The sequence below is a fragment of the Miniopterus schreibersii genome, assembly GCF_964146895.1.
Source record: "Miniopterus schreibersii genome assembly, chromosome: 3".
NCBI classification, from domain to species: domain Eukaryota; kingdom Metazoa; phylum Chordata; class Mammalia; order Chiroptera; family Miniopteridae; genus Miniopterus; species Miniopterus schreibersii.
In genome coordinates this window covers 85,575,160-85,601,703 of record NC_138103.1, presented here as the reverse complement: position 1 = coordinate 85,601,703, position 26,544 = coordinate 85,575,160, and the positions used below count along the sequence as shown (strand labels likewise).

At 41.0% G+C, this 26,544-nt stretch overlaps 1 protein-coding gene across 2 annotated transcripts in view; it reads right to left on the bottom strand.

Moving 5' to 3' along the window:
• FBXL7 (F-box and leucine rich repeat protein 7) overlaps positions 1-26,544 on the bottom strand; it is a 299,181-nt gene that overhangs the window by 222,944 nt on the left and 49,693 nt on the right. Inside the window, exon 1 of one of the 2 annotated variants that reach the window (XM_081131646.1) lies at positions 25,819-25,882. The exons of the other annotated variant lie outside the window; for it this stretch is intronic. The gene's annotated coding sequence lies outside the window, so the exon portion shown is untranslated. Of the gene's footprint in view, positions 1-25,818; positions 25,883-26,544 lie in introns of those variants that run through there. 2 annotated transcript variants of the gene reach the window in all.

Genomic DNA, 26,544 nt, shown 5'->3' with positions numbered 1-26,544 from the left:
CCATTTGGAGTGACCATACATTCTGATTTAGCAGGTTGCCTGCTGTGGAGAAAAGGGCCCTTGTTTTTACAGACAAGAGGGCTTTATCCTAAGCCCAACTTTGTACTTGAACAAACCACTTACTATCTCTGAGCCTTCATTGTTTCTTTTGTCATGCAAGAAGATTAGGACTGAGATGTCCCCCAAGCTCTCATAGCAGCCAACCCCTACTGAGCAGGGTCTTCAGTCTTGTTATTCCACAACATGAGATAGGGGCCCACGTTAGTACCCACAGAGAAAACTCAGGCGCAGATTGTATTGCCTTCCCAAAGCTTGTCCGCGCAAATCCCAGACATTAGAGACCTCGGTCACCACACTCCATCATCTCCTTGGATTTTTATTATAACCTCTTGGGGAAAGGCCCAAATGCTAGAATCAGTGCACTTGGATTTGAATCCTTTGTCACTTATCACCTCCTTGACCTTGAAAAGATACTTAACTGTGCCTCAGTGTCCTTTATTTACAAAATGGGGGCCCAGAGTGGTGGGTTTTCCGTGAATTAATTAATGCATGTCAAGCACCTAGTTCTATGCTTGGCATATAGAAAGCGCTCAGTAAATGTTAACTATTAATGTTGTTCTAAGAGTGTGAATTAATCCAGTTGTATACTACTGCAAAATTAATGGTCCTGGGCCAGCACTTTAATCCAAATAATTTATTCTTTGTCAATAATCCAATTAAGGAATCCAGACCAGGTCTCTTTTTCTAGGTGGTTCGTTTGTCCCTGTCTTGGCCATCCTGGTCTGCCTGTACTTCCCCAAACTCACCACGTGCAGCATCACCATGTGCAGCATCACCTCCTGCTCTGTTTCAACACTTTTGCTAGCTCAGAATGACATCTTGTCCCCTCCCAAATATACCGTAATCCATTAACTCTTGCACAACAACCTTTCTGGGGTCTCAGGGACTCCTCCCCACTTGGAATGTTTGTACCATTTATAGTCATTCGGTACTTAAAACTGTAGTAATCACAACTGACATTTATAGCCTTCGTGGGGATATACCAATTTGGTTTTACATATATTTTTTCACTGCAGTGGCCTTGCCACCTTCTAACACACCCTTGGGTCACAGCGTCTTATACAATGAAGTGGGCAAAAAGCCTATGCCCTCAGGAAAAGTTGACTGCTGATGATAATAATGCTCTAGTAAATGGGAGGTGAAAACAAGAAAGTCACTGTGGACTTCTTTTCACATTCAGGTATCTTTTTATTTTACTTATTAAATTTATTGAGGTGACACTGGTCAATAGGATCATATAGATTTCAGGTGTGGATTTCTATGTTACAAGATCTGTATATTACACTGTGTGCCCACCATCCAAAGACCTTTTTAAAGATTAACTAGGATTCTACATCGGTGTGCACAGATCCATATGCAGAAGCATAAAAAATAACTACAGTTAGCAATGGGGATGGACAGTGAAAATGAGGGGAGGGACCCAGCTTTTCCATGGCAATCAAGAGCTTTTGCAGTATTGAAAGAAGAGAGTTGGTTCTGGCATTTTTATCAGCAGCAGCTGGACTCCAGTGTGTCGCAAGTACAGGTTATTATGGGAAAGGCCAGTCTAAAATTCTGGGAACCTGAACTCTGGAACATGTCCAGGCCATCTAGGAATCTCTACTTTAGACCTGCCCTTTCTCTAGCATCAGTCTCTTCTGGTCCCTTATGCTCACCTTCAGCTTCATTATCCACGGCACAGTCTACACACACACTACACACTCATCTCTATGCCCACTGGGAGCTGGGAATCCAGGCTCCCGTTCCTATCCCTGAATTACATGCATCAGGAATTGAGGATGTCTAGTGAGTGGCTAATGAGCACTCCCATCCGTCACGCACAATACTCCTCCCTCACCGCCCAGTAAGGAACAGAAACATCATTTCAAAGGGTGGCTAAGTTTACTGGCCGAGACCGCCCAAGATCAGAAGATACACTTTTAACCTCTTCAACTGTTTACTTTTCAAAGGCCTTACCAAATTCTTGACCTCCTTGACCCACCATATGTCCTCCCTTCATACGCTATGAAAAGCCTGGACAACCAAGACATTAAATCTCCTGTGAGCCATCTCAGCCTCATGGTATTTAATGCCCATTGCATGGTATAGATAGCGAGGGAAACAAATGTCTTAAATGCTACTTAATTAGTACCACTGAGATCCACTCCAGGCCCATTATCCCAGCAACAAGTAAACAGTAAGTGTCTAATGGATATAGAACATATTATGGTCACTGGAGAAAATAACTTAGCAAAAGGAAAGAAATGAATGAACTGGATCTTTAATATTATGTAAAATCCCCCAAAAATGCCATTTTATAGGTAAAAAGGTGTCAAGATCAACCATTTAACTTGGTTCAACTTAATTATAAACATTTCTTGGAAATTACACTATAAGGTTGGGGATGTGTATGAAGTAACTAAATGTCATTGGGTGGTGCTCAAGATACACTCACTTATACTGAATTCTTCTCTACAGCATATAGTACCATAATGAGTTACCAATGAACTAATTTAAAGAAAGAACATACATTCAGCATAAAGAGAGAAAAACAAACCTCCAATAAAAAGTGTGAAAAAATATTTCTTATAGTAATTAAGCAAATAAACAACACCAACAAAAAAACCTGTACATTTTTATATCTGTCTCTTACGCTATTTAACTTCTTACGAAACTCTTGGGGAAATCGGCTTATTAATTTCTAATCTAAATCTTTACAGCAGGAAACTTAATGAGAATTCCATACCTAGCAAACACAGAATGAGGCCTGCTGACTTCCAAATAAGAGGCAAGTGACAGAAGAATCTGGAGGCAGTGGGAAAGGAGGGGCCACAGAAAGCAATGAAATGGTGAGCAAATGCTCACCAGCTGTATTCCAGCGCAGCTAACTGGCCTTCAGTCGGCCATCTTTCACTTTAAAGGTTCTAACGTTTCAAACGTTTGCTGGATTGTGGTTCCATAATGGTTTTACTGCTTTTCCTTAACTACTTCCCAGTATTCAACCAAATCATAACCATGCAAGAGCATAATGTAGATAACACTTCCCCTGCGTTTGAATATGCAAATTGCATCCTGGAATCTGTCATTCACCAGCCCTCTTCTAATTTTTTTTATTTTATTTTCAAACACAAACAAAATTTTAGCTCTATGCTAAAACGTGAGGTAAGCAGAATATCAGCTGTAAACTTCTCTAAATGATGAAAATAATCTCTCAGTAGTAAAATTCCCTTTCTCTGCATGTGGCTAAAAGGTTTCCTTTCCCTCTATGTGAGCTAAACGTTACAAGTAAAATTTCAGCTTTTTAATCTATGTAGAGAACAAGAAAAAATGCTCTAAGGGCTTGGACTATATGTGCAGATAGACAAATGTCCTCCTCCCTCTGATGGTCCAGGTGTCCAAATAAGTCACTAGAAAATACAGGGGCAAATGATACAACTTTAACCTACAGTTTTCAGGGGAACCCCCATTTCAGATGAGAGCCTGAACTTAAAGGGTTAAACAGTGGGGATTTCAGGCATTGCAAACAGGAGGAAAGAATATCTGTGATGTTGTCAGGCACTGTACTAAGGACTTTACATACATAATCTAATTTAATCTTCATAACAACCTTATGAACCAAGCCTTCTTCTCTCCATTTTCAAGGTAGAAGAATTAACTAGAGCACAGAAGTTTAACCTGCCCAAGGTGACAGTGCAAGTACATCCCAGAGCAGAACCACGTCCATCTGATTTCATCATTCTGTGCCACCATAAATAAAGTGAAGAGCTATCAAGTTTGGAGGGGAAGAACATCAAGCTGGAGTACAGGATAAACAGAAAGAAGACCTAGATTCCAGTCCAAGTTTTAGAATTTTCTAATTAAGGGACTTAAGTTCTCTGAGCCCCAATTTACTCAGAGAATGAATACAGTAGGCATTCGGTGAGCAAGTCCTTTGTTGCTTTGAGCCCAAACAATTTCTAGGCATCTCTGAGATGACTTCAGTGCAGAGGCCTTCAGGAGGCCCTTTTACCGAATTGGGCAGATGGCTAAATGTGACGACAATGTCATTCCTCACAAATTTCAAAACTCAAGCCACAAGACCCAAAACAGAGGGCACTGATGTCACTGGGCTTCCAGCTCTACCGAGTGAGAGAGAGATGAAAGTCAAGCTTTGGTCTAAGCCTAAGCCTCCCACTACTGTGAGCCTTCCCTCTGTCCTATCCTTTAACAAGGGCATTACTTCCATTTTATACGGAGAAATTTGCACTTTAGCACATTGCCCATGACCTGTAAAAGTCTCCAGTCTTAACTGAGAGCTATCACAAACCACTGCAATCAAGGGGCAAAATGGTGTTGCGATCATTCGGGTCTGGGGAGATGCTGGACTCCAGGAAAAGCAGATTTGAACTTTGATACACTAAGGAAATGAGAAGGACAAGCTGTGGCCACTGCGGTCAAAGACTCATTCACAAGACTTAAAAAATCTTCCTTTTTTACACAGAATTCTTCACACTATAAAGACAGAAGGGAAAAGAGACAAGTAAAGCAATATAACTGTTAGGTTAATTAGAAGCATTTCTCCAGGCACAGCTACCTGACTCATTAATTTACAAAACAGTTATTGATTTAGTCCAGGTATTAGGAACTGGGAACCTACCAGCAACAGCATCTCTGCTCTCAAGACATGTACTTGGGAAGACTAACCCAATAATCATACCCACAAATACTATGAAAAAGGCAAGGTGCTCTGGAGTTCACTATCAGTCCGCCTAGCTCAGTCTTGGCTGAGGCAGTAAGATGCTCTGGAAATTTAGACAACGGTGAATGCACATCCCAAGCAAAGTGAAGTCCAGAAGCAAAAAGAACACAGAGCATTCAGGAAACACAGGTAATTTAGTAGGGCTGGAGGAGATGGAAAAAGGAGGGAAGGAGATGGGAGATGGGCGTGAAAATTGAAGTCTCTCAGATCCTGGTAGGGAAGGTGGACTGTATCTGGAGAGCATGGTAGCACTTTCCAAGGGCTTGAGCCAGCAGCCTGGCACAGCAGATTATAGGGGGGCAGTGTGAGCTGCAGTGCAGAGAATGGACTCGGGAGGCTCAAACTGGAGGCAGCGAGACTGGTTAGAAAGACATTACTGGAAGTAGCAGCGTTTGGTGGAAGAAATGAATAAATCTGAGAGATGTGAGTCCAGTAGAAACACGACTTGTGATTGGAAAGTTGGGGTGAGGAGCACAGAAAAGTCACAGATGACCTTCTCCAGTGTTCCGAGGAGTAAATGCCACCTAGCCTGTTATGTCTGAACACCTGAAGATGGGAGGTTCTTTGTGGCCTGCCTGAACCCAGAGGCAACCAGAGAACAGACTCCAGGCTGTACCACACATGTCCATCTTCCTCTTCCCATGCCTGTGTAATCCTCAAACTCTAATATATATTCTCTTTACTTTCAGATCAAGCCCAACTAGGACTCAATGGCTCCCCTCCCTTCTACTTGCCTCTTCCAAGCAATCTTCATACCACTGTTGACTCTCAAGGTCAAAGATATCTTAAGACATGTTATAAAAAAAAAAATCACTCTTAAGAAAAAACATGGCACAAACTTGGGATGAAAAATGAAGTACCAATCATGGTGGTTGTTTTTAAACACAGAGGATTAAGTGTTCGTCAATCCTTCACAGCAACACTCATTAGCTGTACAGCAGTTGAAGAAGCCACTGAAACATGTGGGTGAAGTGTCCACAGCCACCGTCTGAATCTCATCTGTGCCAAGGCTGGCTTGGGAAACCCAACAAAAAACAAAAACAGATACTTGGGCCACATGTTGGCCCGACACTACTACAACCAGAAGCCTTCTTCAAAGACAGCTTCCAGCCACGCCTTCTGATTTAGAGAATTAATAGGGGATTCAATAATGCAATTCACCTTGCCTTTTTCAGCACAAATATGCAACACGGGGCTCCCCTCAGTGCACACACTGTGTCCATACAGAGATATGGGTACAAATGGGTTGCCTACGAACACCCAAGGTTACTGGGTGCTCAGGTCAATATGGGATTTCTTGCTGTTCTTCCTCCTTTATCAATAAATACATTTTGTAGGTAATTCCATTAGTTACAACAAGAAACCCTCTGACATTTCTATAGGAAACAGGTTTTTGTGATCCACACTAGTTCACTGGTTTCCACATGAAGAATTAAGAAGCAGGACATTAGTAATATCAAAATAAACGGGAAAATGGTTGAGTTAAAGAAAAAAAGAAAGCGACTGGACTAAAATCTTCAAAGTTTGAACAAAGCAAGGTTCTGATGGCATTGGCCTTTAAAAACTAGTATTTTAGTAATTATTCCATGATTTGCATGGAAACGGAACATGGATAGAGGTCAGAGTGACATTTTAAAACTGGGAAGAAAATCATGCGTATATGTATGTATATCCCAGCTGCATGTAAACTATTATTGAGTTGAGATTATAACATTACTTTGGCCTTGTGCCACAGTCCTTCTATGTGATGACCAAAGTCATGGATTTACACATCAGTACTTTAAAATGTGTAGTCGAATCAGCCTAAAATATTTTTTAAAGTGATAACTTATTTTGGGAATAATAGCACTCAGTTTAAAAACTTGACCATTTAGCTCTGACAGTAAATAAATCATGCAACAGTCTCCCTGAAACCTACCAACATTAAGTAATAAATCTCTGAATTCAACATTACACCAGACATAACGCTGTAAAGTAAAAGTCTAGTTTCTACGCCGTGACCTCAGTTTTGCCTCTGCTGGACAGTAAATCTGATGCAAAATGAGCAAATATGGGTGGCTGAGTTTCAACCTGGCATAACAGAGAGGCTTTGTCAAGGATCCCAGAATTTAGAGAGTTTTTAGGAACTAAAAAAGTTTGAAAAACAAAAACATATGCTAAACAGCTGGGGATGGGGGATGAAAGAATGAAAAGAGCTTTCACCTTCGCTTGGAAACATTCTACTAATTCTAAAGTTTTTTTTATTAAACTTTAAAACTGTTATCTCTGGAAGGTACATGTTAGATTAATAAAGATTCACTCATTCAATTAATGCACAGCAAATCACATTTTCATCTATTACTGGCTCTAGAACCCTGAGGAAATGACTTAACTTCACTGTACCTCAGTTTCTTCATCTGCAAAATAGGGACAATAGTCGTAGCTAACTTATAGGACACTTTAACAATAACCATGCATCCCCTGTACCAGGCACCACGCCAAAGCTGAGATTTACAACACTGGATAAAGCCAAACAGATCCCTGTCTGTAGGGAGACAGAAGATAGAACCTCAAAAATAAATATAGAACCTCAAAATCCACCGAGCACCTGGAGGAAACGCAGAGGGTACTACTGAAGGAAAGGGGGGCCTACTTAGATGGAGGGATCGTGGAAGTCTTTGCAATTTGAGCTGAAATCTAAAAGACAAGAAAGGGTCAGCCATGCAAAGAGTCAAGTACATTCTGGCCAAAGATTTGGGATCTGCCCTGAAGCTGGAATTTGCCAGGTGTGTTCCAGGAACTGAGGCGATGCAGGGAAGGGGCAGATCGTGCGGTGCCCAGAGGCAAGGATACAGAACTTGGCTGCAGTGAATCTGTCTGTATGAGTTAGAAAGTCACGGAGTGGTTTTCTAGGGGCAGAGTGACAGTTGTTTGTTCTGAAAGATGAATCCAGCTGCTGGGTAGTGAATGGACCAGTGAAGTTCAGAAGGAAAACATCAGAGAAGCTACTGAACTCCTTCTGGTGGGAGGCGATGACTACTTGGCATGGGCAGTGACAGGAAGATGGAGAGAAATGGAGAGAAATTAAGATACCTCCTGAAATCCCAAAATAGCTGCCTTGGCATTCTCTTCTCAGGTCCAAACACTGACAAGAGAAATGGCTTTAAAAAAAAAAAAAAAAGCTTAAATAGTCTCTATTTCACTGAAGTTCTTCAAATGGCTATCTTTCTGAAAGCCAGTGACCAGTGAAGTTAACAGTGTTTTTCACAAATAGCTTATAGCCTTGAAAGAATTTGACAGGTCAGGCTGACTTCTTGGTGTAGTTTAGATTGACAGCTGTAAGACCCATTACTTAAAAAAGTAAAATCAAGATGCATAATGGTGCCAGATCCATGTTATAGACAGCTCTTCATTGTGTTCACTTTACACTGAGTTGCAAGTTGTCTTTTGGAACAGGAGCTGGAAGCTTGGTGCCGTCCAGGACTAGTAAGGACTGGTTTCCCCACCATCGCTTCCCAGTAAGGTGTCAAAAGCAATAACTTTGGTTTCCGCTTTTTTTTCAGAGGTCAGCATAGGGAATACTTCATGAAAATCATGTGCTTCATTCCAACCTATCACTTTGTGCTTTGGGAAGAATATAGGAGGGAGAGGGAGATGAGAGGGAGGGAGGGAGGGAGGGAGGGAGGGAGGGAGGGAGGGAGGGAGAGATGGACAGGGAGGGATCGGTGGAGAGAGGAAGGGAGAGAAGGGTAGAGGGAGGGAAGGAAGGAGGGATGGAGGAAGAGGGACAGAACATGAATATAAATAAAGGGAGGGAGCTAAGGCACGATTTGTCATCACCCAGAAGTGCAAACGCTGGCTCCCAACCTCAAGCTCTGATTCCTTCATCAATCTTAATACCCCCCAGATTCTGTGTGGAACAAATGTGGAAAGAAAGAAAAAGTTCTTAGCCAAATATTAGCGTCTAGCTTGGAAAAATGAGCTTCACAATGACAGCACATATTTTTAAGAGCTTATTGGGATCTAACTAAGGAGAGTGGCTCCAGGCCTTACAGTTTCACATATTTTCTTGATTCCTAAGTAATCATTTTTACATCATCTGCTTTAAAATAAACCAAAGGGAAGCTTCCTCCAGGAATAGCCATTCATTGGCATTTCACAATTAAAAACAAGATCACATTTGTGCAACTAGCCTTGAACAAGAATTTGATTTAGATTTAATAAGATACATGCTCGTGTGTAATGCATACCAATGAGTCTGACAAGAATATTTAATATAATACAACTCTAGCATAAAACTAAATCAGTTTTAACAACTCATCAGGATTTATTAGGCACAGCTCAAGCAACGTGATGGAGTTATGGCTAATGGTTTCTGAGCTGTCCATGGAAGAAAAATGAGCATAAATTTTCCCTCTTCCTAGCAACATATCTTAGGCATACAATCCATGCTCTTCTCCTTAATAACACTCAAAGGAAAACAAGATTAAAATCTAACTTACACAACTACATTTATAATATTGGGAAGTTTGCTAACAATGACAACTGATGTTTTTAAAATTTAACTTTTAATTTTGAACATTTTATTCTCTGCTCTGAAAATTATCTTCCAGGTGTTTTAAGAAGCAGACTTTCCGTGTGGTTCCTTTATCCCTTGGAAAATCACGTGAAATAACAATAGCCCAGGCTACTCTCATTTTTTGTCATTTCTAAAGTGTATCATTTATATAACTCATTCAATTGGTCTCTTCTTTCACTCTCTACAAGTAAAAACAATGAGTAAACATGTGGTATCAATAGGTTCATGGTTTGGCCTCAGGATAGTGTTTTTTAGTCTTTCTAAAAAACTTTTTTAGTCCAATGCAAATTACAAATGTGTCCCTTTCCTTCTGGTTTGTGTTGGAGGGTATCTGATTTCACCAATGGCAACCCCTCTGTTCTTTAACCCCACTTCTAAACACAGACAAACATTTTAGATTAAGGGGAGGAATTATAATATAATTTGTTAACTATAAATCATAGAATAGAAATGCATTTGGTTGTTTTAATAGCCTACAACAGAATAGCTGAAAGGGATTCCAGTTGGAAGCTTTTCTGAACCTGTATTCATGACACTACAAAACTAATCGGTAGAGCGACATATGACTGCAGGGAAATGAGACTTGTTTCTACTTTTAAAAGAAATCTTCTCAGGGGCATTAATCATGCTCCCAGGAACCTGATTTTCACTCCAGATTTTCTGATCAAATGGTTTCCAATCAAATCAACTATAACTACAGTCCATCACAGTTTGGTGCCAGGATAAAGACAAAATCCTCTGATGAATTTTCTTCCTCTCCCCACAGCCCCGAAAACCAAGAAACCTGGAAGTTCACTGCCTTCAGACTAAGGTCAGCATCATGGCCAACAGTACATCTATCAGGGGATTCATGAGCCAGGACAGAGACCCTCAAGGGCCAGAGGAGCTTCAAGCAAGACTAGATGAGCTCCTGCTGGTGATGTTCCTGTGCTACAAACCACTAATCCTGAAGCGTGATCGACCACATGAAACCTCATTACTATGGCTGATTCAGGGGAAAGAACAAGGGCAGGAATTATGTGCATCTGACTCAGGCTCGAAAATCTAAGGAGTTTCAAGACCAAGACCAACCTGATTGCATATCTCTTCTTCAGAGAAATCCCAAAGATAAATTTTAGCCCAGCCCTTCTCATTATGCCACATAAATATATATACATTCAGGTAATAATATCTAATACCCAAGAAAAGTAGTAGGAAATTGTCCTTCCATCCACTTATTTATTCATTTGGCCTCTAATACATATCTATTAAATGCAACCATGCAGCTGGTGATGGAGATATAATTGTAAGCAAAATTAGGCTTAGACCTGATTTTACTCTGGAAAAGTAAAATTTCCAGCCTACTGAGGAAGGGAGATAATAATCAAATGATCACACTTATAAAACTATATAATTACAAAGGAAAAAAATGTAGTTCTGAAAAAGTTAACTTAAAAAGCACACACCTAAGACTGAAAGTCAAGAAAGACTTCTCTTGATAATTAAGAAGCAAGCTGAAGGCCAAAGAAGAATTGGGGTACAGAAAGGGTGCCAGGCAGAGGGAACAGCCTGGGCAAAGGCTCCAAGCAAGGAACATGACATGTCATAGAGCTGAAGAGGGCACCCGTGCTGATCCACAGGAAGGCGATGACACAGGGTGGGCAGAGGAAGACTGTGCAAGACTCACGGGCACATTCAGAGCTCTCTGTTCCAAAAGCAATGAGACCTATCCAAGTGTTATAAAATAAACTCAAGTTACATGAAAATTTAATCCATTGTAAGAGTGGCATTCCAAATCCATAGGTGAAAAATGGATGCTTCAATTAATATTTGGGGACAACTGGTTAGCAATTTAAAAAAACACAAAAGGCTAGACCTGAACTCACTCTTTTCACTAAAATATATCACCAAGCAGGATATTACAATCCTTTTTTAATTGGGTACTGTAACTTAAATATCACATAAAGGAATGATTAAAATGCATAAACTGAAAACTGGGGGGTAACTAGAATTACATAAGAGTAAAAGATTTTCTACTCCAGATTAGAGAAATATGTTTAATCCTATTAGGAAATGCTAAAATCACATAGGAAATGATGCATAAATGTGACTACTATAAAGTAAAACTTCTATGCAGTTAGAAACAAAGAGACAGAAATACTCAGAATAAAGCTCACACCAAAAGAGATAAAAATAGGAAAAAAATAAACAAATAAAATCACCTCAAAACTCTAATATGAAAAGTTGAAAGATTTTTTAAAAACTGCAAAAAATATTAATAATATAATTTATGGACAAGAAGAGTTACTACTTAACCCTAGAGAGTAAAAAACCCAACGTAACAATGAGCAAAGGATGAGCCGGGCTATTTACAGAGAACACAGAGAGGTGGGCATTGAACACGGGAAATGTTGTGTCTCATTGGTAATAACAAAAATGAAAATAAAAATCAGAGGAAATTTTCCATGTACATGCTCGTGAGACTATAAAAGAATTGAAAAGATCGCCCAAACCCACATTAGTGAGAAGCGGCGCCCCGAGGACTCTGCGGCCCTCGGTTGGAGAGGAAACACTTGTGAAGGCAATCTGACAACATGCATCAGAATGTAAACCGAGCACAGTCTTTGCCCCAACGAGACTTCTCAGGATTTAGGCTGAGAAACTGCACAAGCTCAAAAGGTTTATACCCAAGGCTATATTCATCTAATCATTTATCTGAGTGAAAAGGTAAGAACAATACAAAACTGGTTAAGTCATCTGTTAGTTACATCCAAAGGTAGATGATACTAACATTAAATCTGATGCATTTACTGACATGGAAACATGTCTGTGACACTGTCGAATGATCCAGAGATTACAGAATAGCATGTGTGGCATAATTTTGAATGTCTGGAGTGACACCTATGTAGTTACTTTTGTAAGAACATATAAGAGATTTCTCTCTTTTTTTCCTGCAAGAAGAAACAGACGATCAGATTCATCATTGCCTGTACGCTTCCCTAATGTTAAAAATTATATTTCTCTAACCCAGAATAGAAAAAAAATGTATGCTTATGTTCTTCTAGTACCTCTTCAATTTTCAGTGTATGCATTTCAATCTTTCATCTATCTGGAATATATCTTAGTGTAAGGAGTGAGGTCAGAGCACACCCGCGTTCAGAAGGATTATGTCTGGATGTGGGATTGGGCTTCGGGGAGGGAGCTGGATATCTGACAGGAACCACCTTGCTTTCTCACCCCACCACTTCTCCCTGCCTCACAAATGCTCACACAGGCATATAAGCAAATGCAGGAAGGGAGGGAAGGGGGAAGACAGACAGACAGACAGAGATTCTAATTTCTAAGAGCAAAGTCTGAGAGTCTTCCAGCTGCAAAGGGATAGTCTGTTAAGTAGGCCTTCATGTTTTAACTCTGGGAGAAATTTCCACATGTGGACACAACATGGACATAAAGATGGCAAAAGTGACTACATTGTTACCCCCATCTCTATGGTTCCAGATAAGACCTAGAGGCTCTTTCTCTAAATGAAGCATCTTGGACACAGCAGGGAGGAAATCTGGTGGGTTCCCCAACTTCAACATCAGCACCACTGTCCAGTGCACTCAGGGGTAAGGGGGTGGGTCGATGGAGGGTGGGAATGGACATCATCAGCTCACTGTTATACGAATTAAGTCCCTCAGGCATCCTCTAGCTCACGGTAAAGGGTTAATTTGAAGTAAGTTAATTTATAAGAATTGCATAAAGAATAGCTAGTGAATCTGCCAGTAGGGGGGGACTGTGATGCTGATCAGTACAAATGATACATTGTTATACTCAGTAGATATCAAGGTAAAATTGATCAATATATTGAACCTGGCCACTAATATGATTTTTGAGGACTTTTAAAATGTGACACTCATGAAAGTGTGCCCTTGGTTATATGCTAGGAAACAAGTAGGCTCAGCCCATCAGCTAGTGACATCTGTCTGTGGGTGCTAGAACTGCTCAGCCATTACTGGTGGTTGGCAGAGCCCAATATCTGGAATCTAAAGATGAGTCTTTGCTGGGTAACCTTGGCAGCTCAGAGTGGGGCTAACACAGGATCCCGACATCCTGTGTGCCACTGAGTGTCCTTCTACCATGCATTAAAATACACTGCTGTATTCGTGTCACTGACACATTCTCTCAGGCCCATGACTGCTCGCCTGAACACCTGCGATCAACCGTGAACAGCCAGGAGACTCTCCATGGCCTCAGAACACACACAAGAAAGGCAGTTATGAAATTCTTCAAGATCATCACCTCCCTTTCCTATTCTCGCACCTCCAACACCCCTTGACCATGAAGTTTATATTCATGTTGCCTTCAATATTTCCCCCCGGTAGGCATGGTGTGGGCACCTGCCTATTACAAAAGAAAGACTGAGTTAAATATTCTAAGACTTATTCAAAGACTGTAAAAGGATGGCTTCTCAGTTTGCTGAATCCAGAAACAGAAACTAAAACCTTGTTTTTAAGTAATTATCAAGCAAAGTGTGGTACATTGTAGTTTTCAAAAGATCACCATCCTCTTATCTATTCTACATGTCCTCTGGACCTGCCATGACCCTATCAAGTCATGAAGTCTAATTTTCCTCCTCTTGAACCCAGGTGGGAAATGACACTGCATGGCCTCTGACACTAAGTCATGAAAGGAAATGCTGCCTCCACCTTGTTCACTGGAATAAACCACCCCTGAAACCTTTTTCTGCCATATAAGTAGATTGACTGCCACGAGACAGCTATTTTGTGAGGAAGCCCAAAGTAGCCACAGGGAGAGGCCCTGAGACATAAGAGAGGGAGGAAGGGAGGGAGAGAGTGAGGGAAGGAGGGAGAGTGGGGGAGAGAGGAGGGGGAGAGAGAAAGAGGGAGAGAGGGAGAGAGAGAGAGAGAGAGAAAGAGGGAGAGAGGGAGAGAGGGAGAGAGAGAGAGAGAGGAAGAAACTGACCAGCCATATCCAGACCTGCTTCAGCCACTGCTCGGCCCCAGAATTCCTGACCCACAAAAACTGAAACAGGTCATAAAATGATGGCTATTGTTTTAAGCCATTGAGTTTTAAGGTGATTTGTTACACAGCAACAGTAACTAGAAAACACTGTGTGACACAGTAATAAAGAGATTAGAATTGCTTTATTTTAAATATAATTTGCACTATTGTGAAGCAATTTTGTCGTGCTTAGAGAAGCATCTGTGTTTTATAACTTTCTTTATCTCCCTTTAGATATGTTGTTTTTCTGGATAAGGAATTGTAGGGTATATACTAGAGCCTCATACTAATGGACAAATTATGGCCTGTGGGAGATGTAACATCCTGGGGTCCTACATCCCTCCAGGATGCCAATTATTCACGGAGTCTGATAGTAATATATTCAAATTGCCCTGAAGACAGCTACTTCCCACACTGCTTGTGGCCAAATACTACTTGGGAACAAACCTTCACTTAAATGTGGTTACACACAAGTAATGAGGTATAAAACCTCTTCCTGTCTGTTTTCATGGAGGGTGAGAAATACCAGTTTTCCTCTCTCATGCTGTCAATCTCCCACGTACAGGTAGGGTCCTATAAACCTAAAGATATTAATACTCAGAAATCTGAGAAGATGAAAATGCCAAAGAACATGACACTGCTTAATCTCACCAAGCAAATACACCGATGTTTACCAAAAAGCAATGCACTTCCTGGCAACAGCTATCTATCTACATGTATCTGTTTGATGTAGACTCACTTGGAAACAGGGAATGACTAAAATAGAGAAATAATTTTCTTCCCATCAAGATGTTCTATGTCATATATGACAAAATCACATATAAACCTTTAGCCTATCCTGAAACATTCTCTCTCAAGTTAATGAAACCACAAAAATTTTAAAACATCTTTGGAGGGGAATGGGATGGGAGAAGAAAAGTTGAACATAGTTGCTGTACAGAATTAGTACACCTGTGTTTGTTTTATATTGGATTGGAATTGTATCAATTTTAAACATATGGTGATTGTGCTATTTCCTGCTTAAGTGATGAAAGTAGTTTGGATCTCTTATAGCATCATGGGGGTAGGGGGAGAGCAGGAAAATCTCACGAGGGGTCGGTCGGACGCATTTACTGCACCCCAGACATTCCAGAACTATGTCGGAGGCCATAGCTATGGGCTAGTTTGTTTAGACTTGACTAAGAAGATACAGAAGTTCCAAATCCACTGGGCCTGCACAAAACCACTCAAATGGCCAACCTATCAGACTTACTGATGTCCTTTTGATATTTGGTACCACTCTAGGAACAACACTGCTTTTCTTTGAGATCAAGTCTCTGCCTTCTGGGAACCAGGTTCTAATCATTGCTCAAAGGGGATTTTTTTCATTTTGTGCCTTGTATCAAGAAATTCATTAGTTATTTCAAAACATGACCAATAATCTGTTCTCAACTTCTCTGTTTTATATGAGGATTTTTTTTTGGCAGAAAGTTCCAGAAATTTCTCTATTCTCACAAGAGTAGTTCTAGGCACTTTCCCAATATAATAAAGAAGCATTTTATGTTATGGGTGATGGCCAGTTAACATTTGTATTTGTCCTGATGAACTACAGCACTCCTATCAGCCAAGGGAAACACCTGCACAGCCCTGTGTTCCTGAATTACATCCATGACCACACATCCCATAAACAAGGAATCAGAATCCAAAGGAAAGGAATCGCAGGTGCTGGGGAAAAACAGCTCCATGTAAATCTGCGGTATGCAACAATCTCTTCAAAACAAACAGGACTGTAAGAGCACAATTATCGCTGGGAAACACAGACATCAACCCCAGTAACCTGTGATTATTTTTATGACGCACGGAGTTTGGACGAGGCATGAACACAGATCAAAGCACTAAGGCAGAGGTCCTTGGAGACATACAGTGGCTGACAAACACAACAGATTGCATTTGTAAAATCATTAGTCAGACCCTCTAGCTTCTTTCTCTTATTTTAAAACACAAATTTGACCGAAGGACATATTTAGAGCTCTAAATACTAAAATACTAAATCCTTAAGCCTATCAATACACACACAGTTTTATACAATAATATTAATGTTTCATTATAGGCAGGAATCAGGACAAAAACAAAGCAACTGAAAACAATTTTAATTTATTTGAAGTTGATTACACATCGTCCAGAAGTCTTACTGAATGAAATGCAGCGCAGCTCGCTAATAGGGAACCGGTTACTCTTGTCGTGTACTGAATAGATATTTTTCACATTACCTGGCTTTCCTGAGAAGGTAAGTGAGAGCCACAGGAAGCTCACACACACCAGGGGAAGAAAACAATTCCCCTCATTCCACTGAGGATGATGGAGGCCAGTGTTCTGGAGAGCCCAGGTGCTGCGATGGAGACAATAAATGTCGCCTGAGGCCTTTGAAAGCACGTTCAGATGGCGTCACCAGAAACCACGTTAAGCCAGAGGGTCTGGGATGAGATGAGGCCAGTCACTGGACTAGAGGGAAGGAGCGAATGAGGTTCACTCGTCAGAAGCAGTTTCGTGGTGCGCAGATTAAAATGAAGCCAGTCTCTCAGGAGGCACTGTCAACAGGGCTGCTTCTCAAAATATTTTTACATAAAATCTCGTAACGGGGGAGTCTGTGTTTAATAAAACCTTTACGGTGAAAGAACTGATATTGTTTTCTTTCAAGTCAGTTCAGCTTTTACTTTTTAAAGAGTGGTTGAATATTTGCTATACTCACATCACCGTGTCAGGGAAGGCCCAGGATGTGAAGATGATCGGAAAAGTCTCCTGCACTTACAGCAGTTGCAAAATAACAGGAGAAACAAACGGACGGAGTCTCAGAAAGATGGTGATGACTGCTGTAATGAGATGTATAAACACTGGGAATGATTTTTCAGACCGATAGCCCAAACCTCAGACAGCAAGCTACCTCATCTAAACTTTATGGTTCCAATGAATTATTAAGGACCAAAAAAAATCAATCTTTTTAAAGGTACCTTTAATGTCAGTGATCTATACCAGCTGTTAAGTTAAGCAAAAGCTCTAGATCAACTCCTTCTTTGCCTCATGAATTCTACCATACACTGAGCACTAACAACATAAATATTATTCTTAAGTCCAAAGCTATAACTTCTTGCTCATTTATAAAGTCTAGCTACTAAAATGTTACCATCCTACTATGAAAGTTTAACTGTTGCGTTTCAGATGTCACATCTTTCATATCGCCACGAACGCGGCGTGCCATAAACCCAGTTTGATGCCTAAAAAAAAAACCGATACGATATTAAGAATTTTCTGACAAACATTATTTTTGACATTATTTCATGCACCAGTAAGGCCAGTGCTCATTTAAAATATAAACCAAACACAAAACATTATAGGGCAAACTAAAGCAGCGGATGGAGACCGTATCGTCAAGGACCAGGAATGTGAGATGCCAATAACTGAGTGCTAGGTTTATAGGCCTCTTATTCTTTTTGTAGAAAACTGAAGCTCCTTGCTCCCTAGGCTGGTAAGCAACGAGGCAGGCATATGGCATTGCCACAAAAAAAAAGAATAAGTAGCTAGGGATTACACCATATTTCCCAGGAGACATAAACAAACACTCGGTACAGTTCATTCAACTTCCATTGCATGCCAGCTTGAAAATAATTGAGGGAGATTTGAAAAAGATAACTACTATCGCCAGCCATCCTTCATAGGAAATGAAATGTCCTGCTAAGCAGTCTAAGCAGACTAAGGACAAAGAAACACCGACTGTATTTTAAAGCAAAGCAATACTTATTATCACAGACTTAAAATATAAAGCCACCAAGAAAGAAGCATCTAATCTAAAATAATAAGGCCAACCATTTGTTCCTCAAACACAAAAGGATAGGTCTTTTCTGTCACTGAAACAGAAAGCTATTCTAACTGAAAAGAACCAAGAAAACACCAAGAAATCCTGTTTCATGTAATTTTCAATTCCCTTGTGAAGATCATGCAAGAATCAAATTCCAGACATGTTTCATATTTTGCAGGAAAGGCAAAGCGTGCACACACAAACACACACACGTACACACACACAGGATAAAAGCATATACATAACTAAACAATGGGAGGTATGCTTGCATGAAAACATATCTCCAGGTTAGAATGAGTTTTTGAATAATGCCATATCTCAGGTTGCGAGAAATTCACTGTGGTTTTCTGGAGTTGGCTTTTGCTAAACCAGGGCTTCTCGGTCATGGCACTGTACCATTTTGATCTGAGCCAGATCATTTTTTTGTTTTGAGAGGCTGTCCTGTGCATTGCAGGATGTTAAACAGCTTCCCTGGCTTCTACCAACTAGATCCCAGTAGCACTTCCTACAATTTGTGACAACCAAAAATGTCTCCAGAGAGTCAAATATTACCTGGGAAGCAAAACTGGCCCCATTGAGGACTACTATCCTAATCCAGTAATGACACGGTAAATCCCACACAGGCCAGGTAGCCTTCAATTGTTGCAGGGCCACAGATTCAATTAGCCTATCTCTGTCCAAGGTGCTCAAATGAACCCACTATGTTCTCTGCTTAAGAGGCAGTGACCACATGATCTCACTCCTTTATGGAATATAATAAACAAAATAAAATGATGAACAAAACAGATCCAGAGACACAGAAGCATGGAACAGACTGAAGGATCTCAGAGGCTAGGCGGGGGTGGGTGAGTGGGTGGGGAAAGATTAATCTAAGAACTTACATGCTTACATGCATAACCTATGGACACAGACATTGGTATGGGGAAGGCCTGGGGGTGAGGTGGATGCGGGGTGGAAAAAAGTAATACTTTCAACAATAAAGATAAATTTTTTTTAAAAAGGAGGCAGTGTCCTGGACAATGAAAAGAGGGAAAAACTTCCAACTTCACCACCTTCCCACAATGCTTCTGAAGCATTTCCTCTACTGAGATTGACATTTTCCATTTGGTCACTGAGAATCAACAGAGCTACCTGTATAGGCAAAGCCTATTCAACACATCTTGACAACGAGGAATCTTTGGAAATCAAAGAAAGAAGAAGAGAGGAAAAGCACCTAATAATCACCAAAAATGATCAGGAAACTAAAAGTTCCAAGACATACTGGAAGAAAGATTTGCAAGATATCTCATTTTTTAAAAGATAAATGATAGATTCATTTAATAAATATGCATTGAACACCTACCGTAAGTCGAAGCATGAGACACAAAGATGAAAGAGAACTGCATCCCGCCACTTTAGGGAGTGGAGGGGCCTGGGAGGTCTAAGACATGTAGACTAGTCATTCTCAAACATGGCTGTATATTCAAATCACCTGAGACAGGCTCTTCAAATTACCAATGGCCTGGCTTACACACAGGCCAACATCAAAAGCATCTGGACCCCGGACAATTCGTAATGTCTTTGGGCCACACCATGAAAGCTGGTGGGGACTTGGACATAGAGAGGGGTACGTGAGGCTGGCATTTCTATTCTAGTTAAAGAAATTACGAGAGAAAAATCACAGGATAAAAAAGCAAGGGCAGATTACAGCAAAAAAATGAAAATAAGTCATTCGATCCCCTCCACTCACAGGGTCTGACGGGGCAGTAAAGCCCTGGCTAGTGTGGCTCAACTGGTTGGCGAGTCACCTCATACACCAACAGGTGGCAGGTTCCGTTCCCGGCCACGGCACACACCCAGGTTGTGAGTTTGATCCCCGGTCGGGGCACATGATGGAGGCAACCAATCAAAGTTTCTCTCTCATATTGATGTTTCTCTTTCTCTCTCCCTTCCTCTGTCTAAAATCAATTTTTAAAAAAATTTTTAAAAACAATAAGGCAGTGAAAGCAGTACCTGGAAGATGTTAAACTTTGAAGAGAATGAACAGCTTCTGAATATTTCTGAGAAAAGAGTAAAACTATGCTTCAAAAAATTATCTTCCTAAAACTCTAACGATAATAATTATTAACTCTAATAATGAGACGGAGGCACGAAGTGGAGCTTCATGTCTAAAGCAGCAGGCCCAGACCAGCACGGGCTTCCTTCGTTGCCATGGGAACTCCCCCGGCCGACGCCCCCAGGCTCGCCCGGTGCGCGGAGTCCCCGAGGGTCAGCTAGACCAGTCTTCTCGTTCCGAGTTGCTTCCCTGGCTGCTGTCATGTCTGTGCCTTCAGGTTTCACCTGCATGTACACAATATGAACCTCCCCACTCAGACCCCAGCGCGCAGGCAGACCGACGGCACTAACCGCCCCTTCCACATTTCCCTTTGGATAAGCTGGAGTAACCGCAAACTCCCCAAGTCCAAAACCAAACTTCTGACACTCCCCAGAGCCCAGTGCTCTTTATGTCCCTTTTCTCTGGGAAGAGTACCACATTCCATCCAGTCACACAGGCCAGGCATTGTCGACACTGTCCCCTTTACCCCCTTGCCCAATCTACATGAGGTCCTGTGGATTCTACCTGGTCTACATCTCTCAGATGATCCCCCCCGCGCCCCCGCTCTCTCCTCTTCTACCAGCACCTTCTAAGCCCAACCTGCTGTCTTCCTTCATTTGACTGTTTACAGAAGTCTTGACTAATTGATTCAAATTCAGTCTGGCCTCCCTGTTGCCAACGAAGAAACACTACTTCAAGTTCTAAAACAAACCACACCATCACCACTTTACTTAACATTCTTCTGTATCTTCCCACTGATCTTATGATATGTACTAAAGTCCTCGGCAAGGCCTGACTATCATCTCAAACTAGCAACCTATGTTTCTGTCAGTCCCGTGTATTTGCTATGCTTGCTCCAGCTTCTGGGCCACTGCACTCATGGTTCCGTCAGCCAAGAGCCGAGGCCCCCTGTTTGCATTATTAAACTCTTGATATTGTTTTGATTGACTTAGTTATTACTAACAGGAAAGGAGCAAAGGGAAGGCCAAATATTATAGGCATGTCATTTGGGCAGCTTTGCCAGGAAGCTACAGCTTTACACTCCCCAGGGAGGCACTGGTCTATTCCCGGCAGATCACTGGGGGAAGGGACTGGACAAAGAGGAGAGAGATGCATGCCCAGCAAAATTGGAGGGACTAGTAAAGGTGCTTGCTGTCAGTCACACCTAGGAACAGAGGTCATTGGCCAGAATGGGAGAGGCGGTGGCAAATGGGGGAAGATTTGGGATACTTAATTTCCTGAACAAAGGAATTCGCTCTCTTGGGTTTCTCTTGGCTCTTTTCGGACTCTTGTTGCAGGGGGTCTGCTCTCCGGGCTCCCTTGCATTCGCCCACATGGCCCATGGCCATGTGGACACCACACACAGTGGACTACTGGACTGCAACTAGCCTGATGCTGAACTGGACCTGGCTGCAACATAGAACAGAAACTCTGGACATTGGCTTTGCTTTTAGCTCTACTGAATCCCCAGTTGCGCTTTTCCAGGACTAGATTAAGGGCAACAGGACTTTAGAAACACAGAGATATAATTCAACACAAATAAAAGTCACTCATCCTCTTGTGGGAGTCTCAGAAAATTATTTTTCTCAAGATACTGTAAGGACACCACCCCCAGCACTCAGTGGGGAAAGGGATATCCCACTTCCAAGTATAACACTCCTACTCACCCTTCGGATCCCAGTAAATTCATCACTTCCTCCAGGCATCCTTCCCTGATCTCCCTGCCTTGTAACAGGTTCTTACAGCACACACACACACATTTCCTTTTAAAGCACTTGACCTGGGTACATTCTACATTTGGATGACTTACATTTGATGGAAGTATTTGACTTACACTGTGCCCCACCACTCTTACCAATTAATCATCCCATGACAAAGTTGGAAGGAACAAAAAATGTATAGGAAAGAGTATAAAGGAAATAGAGAACAGATTCAAGAGATCCTCTAATGTACTAAATTTAAAAGGAAAAGAATGAAGGGTGACAACAAAGATGTCACATCTGGACGACTAAGAAATATGAGCAACTAGTTTAATACCGCACTGATTCCAATTGATTTATTTTGTTTTCCTTTTTGTCAGCTTTCCACCATTCCAATTCCCACACCAAAAACAAAACAACCAAAAAACCCCCAAAACACCCTAGTGTTTTATTTTAAGTAAGTGACCTAAAGTTGGCTGCTACCAGAACATTCCAGCTAAAAGCCCAAGTGCAATAATTAGTATCCCACAGTTAGACCCACTCTCTCATTCTTGCCAGCATCAAATATTAAACACCAACACATTGTGAAACTTTCCCTTAGGGCAAACAGGATTTCCTTCATAGAGAAATGTCCAGTGTGTGCATGAGTAATGAAGTTACTGGCTTACTTGGATCTTTCACAGTTTATTTTTAGTCTTAATCTAATTTTAATAGTCTAAAAATATTAACATATAGTGTCTACTACATCACAATACATGTCTTCATAAAATAATGAAGTGCATATCCAAAGGCTGCTAAGATTTGAATTTATTTCACCCTAAAAGACACCCTTCACTTTATGCTGGAGTATATTAGATTGAACCTGTATTACTTTATGGAACCCGGTAAGTTCCTGCTCAGTAAGTACTTCTGTTGTTAAACCATATTTTATCCATTTGTACTTTTACAGCGGAGGCATTAACATTTTTAAGACAAAGTTGTTTTATATAATAAACCATTCTGGAGATAGCACAGTTTATGCATTCATAAAATGTTTCTGAATTTAAAAAGATATATATTACTACGGAGTTACTGCACCTACCAGAGTTGCCAAATACTTGCAATATTTTTACAATAATAAAAAAGACAGGTATAGACAATAAAAAGCTACTAGAGGATTTCTGGGAAAATAAACTGCAGTCAGAAGTCTTAAAGAGTTTCCTAGAAGAAATTATGGACTTCGTTCTGTCTCCAGAAGGCACTGAGTGTAAGGCTAACACTCAATTCTATATATCATTTTTATGATATGTCAATATGACTCGAAAGTTTCCAGCTCTAGTATTTTTCTTTGGTGGGGGAGTTGAGGGTGGCGGTACAAGTGTTTGTTAATGCATATCTACATTTATGATAGTGTAAATCAAGGACACGTAATACACCTTATATTCATGGGCTCTAGAGGTGCAAGGCCCACTGGCATTGCTCCTAAGGGCTGACCCACTGAAGCAGGGCATCCAATGAGGTAGACAGGACACCCCATAATGACATAAATGATCTGATTTATGCTGGCCGAGCTTATACCAGACCATCTTGTTTCTAAGGCAAAGAAAATTCTAGCGTGAGACAGTAAGGTTGCCTTCCTGTGCGGGATGGAGGGATCCCCACTACAGGGTTCCCCCTTTGATCAACATCACCTTCACCAAAAAAAAAAATTGTAACTTGTCCTCTCCTCGCTTTCAATGAAGCAAATTGAAACTATCATTTTACTGTGATATCTTTTTAATGGAGGAAAAGATCTTTTTCTTTTTCTGAGCTCTGAGCTAGATTGATCACCTTATTGGCAAGGTTGAGAAACCTTCCTTGAAATCTCCTGCTGTAAGATTCCTACCCCCTATTTCTCTCTATTTAGAGTAACTGAGAATGTGTGTCCTTTTGTAAACACAACACAATCTTCAGAGACTCCAAGACACGGAGGGTGCAGAGTCACTTAATCCAATTGAGCAAACATTTATTGATCAACTGTATTGCTCACTGGGCCTTAGGATAAAAAATAAATAACATCTGAGCTGTGTCCTTTCAAAGACTTCACAGTCTGTTATAGAAGACAAATATCTGCTATAAACAAAAAAAAGTGAAATCACAGTGATGTGCCCAGGCACTGCTGCGGGATATGGCAGGGGATGGGAAATGCTCAATATTGGTGTGATGAATTTTGGATTTTGGACCTGAAGGGCTTGTTCCAGACCCAGAGTGAGACACATTCTCTGCATTGCTTCCTGAGACTTTCCTAACAAAGAAAAAGTCTATGTTTATGTCATTAAATTCAGATTAATATAAATTAAGAGAGTTTTTCTTAAAGGTGGAAATGTAGAAAAGAGTCAAAAATATATTAGGGCTGGATTGGGAGGGGTTGGTCATGAAAAACAAGGTAGATTTCAGGTTCCCAGCCTCCATGCCCTTTCCTTTAAGCCACCTGCTTTCTGAGTTAATGTTCAGCAATATACAGCCAGCATGATGAGGCCTATTTCCACCCCTCAAAGCCTGTAACTGTAGCCATCACCCCAAATTCCCACACCCAAGGGACACAGCTCTCCTTAAATCTATAGACTACAATCTAGATAATCCTTTTTCAAAGTCAAAAATGACACTTCACAGTCAGAGGTTCTGGCTACTATCCCTGTTGTTGGTCCTGCCCATGGAGTTCAGTTCACGTTTAGCTGGGAGAATGCAGCTGTGAAACAGCTGGCACAAGGTGGGACCACAACTGGTGGTTCTGCTGAAGCTATTCCGAATGTTAGCTTATTCTGTCCTTGCATGTAACAGGGAAGGCCGCTAAAAGACTGCAATTACAGAGTGTTTCCACTTGCCCTTTCCGATTTTATTCTCATCATTTCCGAAAGCAAGCATTATTATTTCAACTTTAAAAAGTGAAAACTAAGCCTTAGAAAGATTAAATGACCATGCCAAATTTCCTCCAACAGTAAATGTGGAAAATATTTGGATGGACCGAGGAGCCCTGACACCCAAGGTCACAAACTTGTGAGTCACAGACATTAACGGTTTGGCCCACTTGGTATTCTTTTAAATAAATATTAAAGCTCTTTAAAAAATATTTTAAAGTTAGATATTTTTATAAAAATACAGATTTCTCAAATTCCTTGAAAAACTGGAACCCATAAATTTTTGACATTCTGGGCTAATTCTCCGGGCTAGTAAACAGGGTAGGAGATGGGGCATTTGCAGTTGCCACAGTCTGAACCACCCTCCCCCCAGATGGTCTACTCATCCACCTCACCTGCCTGGCCCATAAGACACACTTGAGTTGGTCACCACACTGCTAATCCCTGTTGCGATGGGAGAAAGCAATAATGAAGAGAGACACCTGCAAGTGACAGAGGGTACCTCACCCAAAAGGCTGACAGTGTTCTCCTTTATGTCACCGAGGTGGTCCCAGGGTGACCGGTGATCCCATACCGACTCCCACAGACTTATCTCAAAGTCATCTGCTCAACAACTCCATGTTACTGTAACCTCATATGTATCTAAACAGTGATAGAAAAAATGAGAAACACTTCCTCTGAAAAAGTCTGACTATGTCTTGGTCAGATCATTTATAGTCAAATCATTTTCTTGTTACAAACTGTTTACATATTTTGGAGGGGAAAGCCACTGAATTCCAATCACTTTCTCTAGCCTATGACCAACTCCCTATTTTAAAGCAAACAACTTTATCTTCTGGCATCCTACACCTCTTCACTTTCCAATGACTAATTGAGGGGTCAAGGTTAAGAGGTCTTGGAAGATTCCCAAAAAGTTACCAGTATAATTTTCAAAGAATGATGGCCAAGCTAGAGCACTTATCACAGTTTCTATGCTACTAGTTAAAAGACATTTGAAAAAATAATAATAATAAAGTACCATTGATTTAAGTGGCAGAGTCAAACTCTTGGTTGGGTTTTATGATTTCAATTCCATTTTGGGGCTTGAACCTGCTGTAGAAAACAGATGTTTAGCTGGCAAAACAGTGACATTTTAAAGTTTTATTTCATAAAAATTAAAGCTCAGCTATAAACCAGAAGCTCCAAAGGAACCAGCCCACACAGTTATGGTCAGATAAGGGACAACTGGTCTCCCAAGTCTCGAATGAAGAGCCAATGGAACTGCAGAAAACACATACGCTACAACCTGACACTGGAAGGGAGTTTTTCATAAGCTGGAAAACATACAGGGACTGCCTGAAGCAAGAGGTGGACAGCCCATGATCCTGAATCGGGCTGGACGGCCACAGACCCAAGTCACCTCTCTCATCTTGGATCTGCACACTCTGAATTGAGCAGAATAGCATAATTCAAGTGATGAGAGAGGCTCATGGGAAGGGAAAAGGGCTCTTAGTGCAGATCATCTAGATCCCCAAGTAATGGTCGCTGAATGATAACCTGTGAGACAGACACTCACATTTTCTAATTAACTTAATTCATCTAATACAGTTTTATTGGGAAGAAAAATAAACCTTGGGGACTCTGTTTTCCAAAAGACCAGGAGACATTTTTAGACATTTCATTTATATTTGGACAAACCACCTTACTCTTCTTGGCCTCTGTTTCCTAATGTATAAGATGAAAAAATTTAATTCAGTACCCACTA